This window comes from Grampus griseus (assembly GCF_964374135.1).
Source record: "Grampus griseus genome assembly, chromosome: 1".
Classification (NCBI taxonomy): Eukaryota; Metazoa; Chordata; class Mammalia; order Artiodactyla; family Delphinidae; genus Grampus; species Grampus griseus.
In genome coordinates, this window is record NC_139017.1 from 66,071,258 (window position 1) to 66,078,776 (window position 7,519).

Sequence of the window (7,519 nt, forward strand, 5' to 3'; positions counted from 1 at the left end):
TTTTAAAGTTTAGGCCCTGAAGCATATGCCATTTTCAGCATGCCATTCTTCTGTCCCAAATCCATAGTTAGTGACATAGAAAAAAGACAGGAAGGAAACATTTTAATTCTTCCAAATTTTCTTTGACCATGGAATTTGTCATTAGAAACAGAATTTTTTAAAAAATCTACTGTTTTCCATACATTGTTAGCAATTAACACATACTAAATTTAAAAGGCATGGTTTTGGGACTTCCTTGGTGGTCCAGTGTTAAGACTCCCCCTTTCAATGCAGGGGGTGCGGGTTTGATCCCTGGTTAGGGAGCTAATATGCCACGTGCCTTGCGGCCAAAAAAACAAAATGTAAAAAAAAACAGAAGCAATACTATAACAAATTCAGTTAAGACTTTAAAAAAATAGTCCACATATGGGCTTCCCTGGTGTCGCAGTGGTTGAGGGTCCGCCTGCCGATGCGGGGGACGTGGGTTCGTGCCCTGGTTTGGGAGGATCCCACATGCCGCGGAGCGGCTGCGCCCGTGAGCCATGGCCGCTGGGCCTGCGCGTCCGGAGCCTGTGCTCCGCAGCGGGAGAGGTCACAGCAGTGAGGGGCCCGCGTACCGCAAAAAAAAAAAAAAAAAAAAAATGGTCCACATAAAAAAAAAAATCCTAAAAAAAAATTTAAAAATAAAAGGCGTAGTCCTGAAGATAGTTAATTTTTTTGTATGATATTTACTATTTTGTCAGGCATATTCAGGTACTTAGTAATTATAGCTCTGCTTTCCCCTGCAGTCATAATTGAGAAATCCAAAGGATAAAATATACAGTTCAGGCAATATTGTTTCCCCTAAAAAAATTTTTATTTTTAAATTTCTTTTTATTTTTTGGCCGTGCCATGTAGCTTGCGGGATCTTAGTTCTCTGACCAGGGATTGAACCCAGGCCCTGGCAGTGAAAGCACAGAGTCCTAACCACTGGACCACCAGGGAATTCCTGGAAAACACATTTTAAATGAAGTGTTAGCATTTATTAAATTACAAGAAAAGGGACAGGTTTAAATATACAATCTAAGCTACTTTTTCCCAAACTCAGTTCTGCAGAACACTAACATCCCACAAATTCCCAACAGGTATTTTAAATACAAAAGAGTATTGATTGGGTCCTGGGGAGGAGGAAAAACATGTTATAAAAGACATTGAGACAATTGAGACAAACTGAATATGGACTGTATATTGAATATTTCTGTATCAATGCTAAATTCCAAGGGTGTGATAAAGGTTTCATGGTTATAGAGGACAATGTTTTTATTTATTTATTTATCTATTTTGGCCGCACCACGTGGCACGTGGGATCTTAGTTCCCCGACCAGGGATTGAACCCACGCCCCCTGCATTGGAAGTGTGGAGTCTTAACCACTGGACTGCCAGGGAAGTCCCCAATATTTTTATTCTTAGGAGAGTCATGCTGAAGTACTTAGGGGTCAAGTGTCATGATATCTTCAACTTTCAAATGGTTCAGAAAAAGAGAAATTACCATTCACTTATGTATATAAAGGGGGAAGAGCAAGAGATAAAACAAATGTGGCAAATTCCTAGAGGGGGCCGGATCAAGATGGCAGACTAAAAGGACATGGAGCTCACCTCCTCCCACAAACACATCAAAAATACATGTGGAACAATGCTCACAGAATACTTGCTGAACGCTGGCAGATCTCATAAAACAAAATTGCAAGAAAGATCACCAAGTAACTGTGTAGGATGAAAGAAAAAAAAAGGAATTGGGACCAGAGGAGGAAACTGTGAAAGAGGAAATGTTCCCTCACCCTGAGAAGCCCCTTCACCAGTGGGGACGTCAGCCAGGACAGAAAGGAAGCTTCAGAGGCTCAGAGGAGAGTACAGCAGCCAGCTTGCAGCAGGCAGAACAGAGAGAGACCAGCACAGAGGGTCTGTGCCACCTCTCTACACTCCCCAGGCCCAAGACGTGTCTGCTGGTGCACATGGGGGCTGGATGCTGAAACTCTGGCTTCAGCAGGCAGACCCAGGGAGAGGGCTGGGGTAGGCTGCATGGAGACAGTCTGAAGGAGCTGGAGTGTGGTCTGGGCCACACCCAGGGTGTGTGCAGGAAGGAGCCCAGGTCCGCCACTGAAGCCCCATTGTTAATTTGCGTGCTCAAAGGGAGGGGCTGGGCCCACCACAGCAGCCTCATTCTCGGCCTGCTCACAGCTGGTGCAGTTCCACCTCTAAGAGTTCTGGGACCATGCAAGCACTGGCGGCTGTCCCCATGCAGAAGCGGAGCTGAAATCCTAGCCCTGTCTCAGCGGCTGTGCAATCCATAGATTTATGTGCTGGCAGTGTTTTTGTAAACTCATTGCCCGCGGGACATCCAAGTGGATTACTGGTGCTCCTGCAGCTGCACGGGTCCAGCAATGGTGGCTGTGGGCTCTGTGGGTACGCACATGCAGAGGCAGGGCTGGTGTCTGGGCAGACTCAGTAGCTCCCACTGCGGGTCCAGATGCGTTACTGCAGTGGTCCCTGTGCCTGACCTCAGCAGTTCCGTGCCAACAGATCTGCATTTGTGGCTTTGTGTACAGTGCCTGAGGGAAAACTAGTCCGATTAGCTGAATTCCCACAGTTGAGGCAGGGCCGATGGCAGTGCCAAAAACAGTGTACTTTGTGAGCCCACACAACAGGTGACAGGTGACACCACAGAGCACACTTCCCGGTGGACAACTCCTGTGAAGGAATACTCAGTGGCTCCTCTCTCAGCAGGAATACTCCAGCCCCACCTACCTCACACCGCAGCTCAGAAACAGACGTGGGGGAGTCTACTCCAACAACAGGAGAGCAGACCTGTCTCCACAGGTCTGTGACAACCACAGAGCAAAGAGGAGGCTCCACTCAACAACCAGTTCAGGCTCTGGTCATCACAACAACAATCACATCCCCTAACAAGGGGATAACGGCCAGCACACACTGAGGAAAAACGAGGCAGGCATCCATACTAAAAACAGCCCTTGCACCAAAAATATTGGACTCATGGAGGCTACACAGGTACACTCCTATATAAAAACAGCCCTTCAAGACCACAGTAGATAACAGTTTCTCTTAAACTCATATAGAGTCAGAGAAATATAAGTAAAATGAAGAAGAAGAGGAACCACTCCAGGTTAAATGGTCAAGAGAACTCCCCTGAAACAAACAATGAAACAGACCTCTTAAGTCTGGTAGACACCAAGTTCAAAAAAGAGATAATTAAAATACTGAAGGAATTAAGAAAGTCTATTGAGGACTTCTCTGGTGGCTCAGTGGTTAAGAATCCACCTACCAATGCAGCGGACATGGGTTCGAGCCCTGGTCCAGGAAGATCCCACATGCTGTGGGGCACATAAGCCCATGCGCCACAACTACTGAGCCTGTGTTCTAGAGCCCGCGAGCCACAACTACTGAGTCTGCATGCCACAACTACTGAAGGCCATGTGCCTAGAGCCCATGCTCTGCAACGAGAGAAGCCACCGCAATGAGAAGCCCGCATACTGCAACGAAGAGTAGCCCCCGCTCACTGCAACTAGAGAAAGCCTGCACGCAGCAATGAAGACCCAAGGCAGTCAAAAATATAATTAATTAATTAATTAATTATTTTAAAACAGAAAGCCTATTCATAGAAATACGGATCATTGTAAAAAGGAACTAGAAACTATAAAGAGGAGCCAAGAAAAATTAGAAAACTCTGTTGCCAAGATGAAAGCTGAGCTAAAGGCAATGAATAGCAGAATGAATAACGCAGAAAAATGAATAAGTGATCTGAAATATAGAATAATGTAAATCACCCAACAAAACAGCAGACAGAAAGCCAAATGAAAAAAAAAAAAACAAAAGCAGCATAAGAGACTTATGGGATAATACAAATTGTGCCAATCTGTGCATAATAGGAGTTCCAGAAGGCAAAGAAAGAGAAAATGGGACTGAAAATGTACTCGAAGAAATTATGGCTGAAAACTTCCCAAACCTAAAGAAGGAAACAGATATCCAGGGACAGGAAGCACAGAGGATACCAAACAAGATGAACCCAAACAGACCTACACCAAGACATTATAATTAAAATGGCAAAAGTTAAAGGCAGGATTCAAAAGTCAGCAAGAGAAAAACAGAGTTAATTACAAGGGACCCTCTGCCATAAGGCTATCAGCTGATTTCTCTACAGAAATGTTGCAGGCCAGAAGGGAGTGGCAAGATATATTCAAAGTCCTGGAAGGGAAAAACCTGCAACCTGGGATCCTCTACCCAGCAAGATTATCATTTAGAATAGGAGAGAGGAAGAATTTCCCAGACAAGCAAAAACTGAAAAAATACAGCAATACTAAACCTATCCTAAAAGAAATATTAAAAGGTCTTTTTGAAATAGAAAAGAAGCAAGAATCTATAAGAAAAAGAAAACGACTATAGAGTAAATCACTTAAATAAGTCTGTACATAGATTATCAAAAAAAAATTTTTTTTCAAATTTTTGTGGAAGTGATGAAAACTACAATGAACAGCAAAAGGATAAGCATGAAGATGTAAAGGAGGGCATCAAAATCATAAAATGGCAGGGAGGAGAGTAAGAAAATGTAGATTTTCTTTTCTTTTTTTAGAATGTGTTTGAACCTATATGATTACCAGTCTAAAGCAAGTAGATATAGTAATGGGTTAACATACTTAAAAAACAGGGGAACCAGGAATCAAAAATATACAATAGATTCACAAAAACCAAAAAGCAAAGAACACAAGCATAATACAAAAGAAAACCATCAAACCACAAAAGGAAAAACAAAAAGAAAAAGGAACAAAGAAGAAATACAAAATCAACTGGAAAACAAGGTATAAAATGGCAATAAATACATATCTATCAATAATTACCTTAAATGTCAATTACCTGAACTAAATGCTCCAATCAAAACACATAGAGTGGTACATTGGATAAAAAACAAGAGCCTACAACATGCTGCCTACAAGAGACCCACTTCAGGGCAAATAACACACATAGATTAAAAGTAAGAGGATGGAAAAAGATATTTCACTCAAATGGAAATAAAGTGAGGGTAGTAATATTCATATCAGATAAAATAGACTTTAAAGCAAAGGCCATAAAGAAAGATAAAGAAGGACCTATATAATGATAAAAGAATCAATACAAGAGGATATTACACTCATTAACATATAATCACCCAATATAGCAGCACCAAAATACATAAAGGAAATACTAGCAGACATAAAGGGAAAAACTGATGGAAATACAATAATAGAAGGAGAATTTAACACCCCACTCACATCAATGGACAGATCTTCCAAACAGAAAATAAGGCAACAGAGATCCTAAATCATACAACAGAACACTTAGGCTTAATTGATATTTTCAGGACATTACATCCAAAAAACAAAAAAAAAAAACAATACACATTCTTTCCAAGTGCACATGGAACATTCTCTAGGACTGATCACATACTAGGACACAAAACAAGCCTCAACAAATTTAAGAGAATAGAAATTATTTCAAGCATCTTTTCTGACCACAACAGCGTGAAATTAGAAATCAACCACGGAAAGAGAAATGAGAAAAAAACAATTATATGAAGACTAAACAACATGCTACTAAAAAACCAATGGGTCAACAATGAAATCAAAGAGGAAATTTAAAAATACCTTGAGAAAAATGGCAATGAAAATACAACCATATAATATCTATGAGATGTAGCAAAAGCAGTCCTAAGAGGGAAGTTCATAGCAATACAGGCCTTCCTCAAAAAACATGAAAAATCTCAAATAAAAAACCTAACCTACCATCTAAAAGAATTAGAGAAACAAGAACAAACAAAACCTAAAGTCAGCAGAAGGAAGGAAATAAACATCAGAGGGAATTAAATATTGATAAAGTAGAGATTAAAAAACAAACAACAACAACAAAAAAAACCCCAAGAGCTGGTTTTGTGAAAAGGTAAACAAAATCGACAAACCTCTGGCCAGGTTTACCAAGAAGAAGAGTGGACTCAAATAAACAAATAAGAAATGAAGGAGGAGAAATAACAACCAACACCGCAGAAATACAAAAATCATAAGAGAATACTATGAACGGTTATATGCCAACAAACTGGGTGACCTAGAAGAAATGGACAAGTTTCTAGAAATATACAGCCCACCAAAAGCAAATCAAGAAGAAATAGATAATTTGAACAGACATATCAATAGAGGTGAAATAGAATCTATAATAATAATAATAAAAAAAAACTCCCTGCAAACAAAAGTCAAGGTCCAGATGGATTCACTGGGGAATTCTACCAAAAATACAAAGAAGAAATACAAAAATATACTGATCCTTCTCAAACTCTTCCAAAAAATTGAAGAGGAAGAAACACTCTCAAAGTCATTCTACGAAGCCACCATCATCCAGATATCAAAATCAGACAAAGACACTACCAAAAAAAGAAATTACAGGCCAATATCTTTGATAAATATAGACTGAAAAATCCTCAACACAAAATTAGCAAACTGAATCCAACAACATATAAAAAAGATCATACACCACGATCATGCTGGCTTCATCCCAGGGTCACAAGTATGGTTCAACATACGCAAATCAATCAATGTGATACACCACATCAACAAAAGAAAAGACACACCACATGATCATTGCAATAGATGCATAAAGGCGTTTGATAAAAATTCAACATCCATTCATGATAAAAACTCTTACCAAAGTGGGTATAGAGGGAACGTACCTCAACATAATAAAAGCTATTTATGACAAACCCACTGTCAACATAATACTAAAAGGTGAAAAGTTGAAAGCCTTCCCGCTAAAATCTGGAACAAAACAAGGATGCCCACTCTCTATTTAACACAGTATTGGTCCTAGTCACAGCAATCAGACAAGAAAAAGAAATAAAATGTATCCAAATTGGAAGAGAAGAGGTAAAACTGTCATTATATGCAGATGACATGATACTATATAGAGAAAACCCTGAAGACTGCACACAAAAACTACTTGAACTGATAAATATATTCAACAAGGTAGCAGGATACAAGATTAGCATACAGAAATCTGTTGCATTTCTTTACAATAACAATATCAGAAAGAGAAAGTAAAAAAAAAAGAAAATCCCTTTTAAAATTGCACCCAGGGCTTCCCTGGTGGCGCAGTGGTTGAGAGTCCGCCTGCCGGTGCAGGGGACACGGGTTCGTGCCCCGGTCCAGGAAGATCCCACATGCTGCGGAGCGGCTGGGCCTGTGAGCCATGGACGCTGAGCCTGCACGTCTGGAGCCTGTGCTCCGCAACAGGAGAGGCCACAGCATTGGGAGGCCCGTGTACCGCAAAAAAAAAAAAAAAAAAATTGCACCCAAAAATGTAGTTAGGAATAAACCTGACCAAGGAGGTGAAAGACCTATATGCTGAGAACTATAAAATATTAATATAGGAAACTGAAGATGATTCAAAGAAATGGAAGGATAGCCCACTCTCTTGGATAGGAAGAATTAACATTGTTAAAATGGCCATACTACCCAAAGCAATCTAC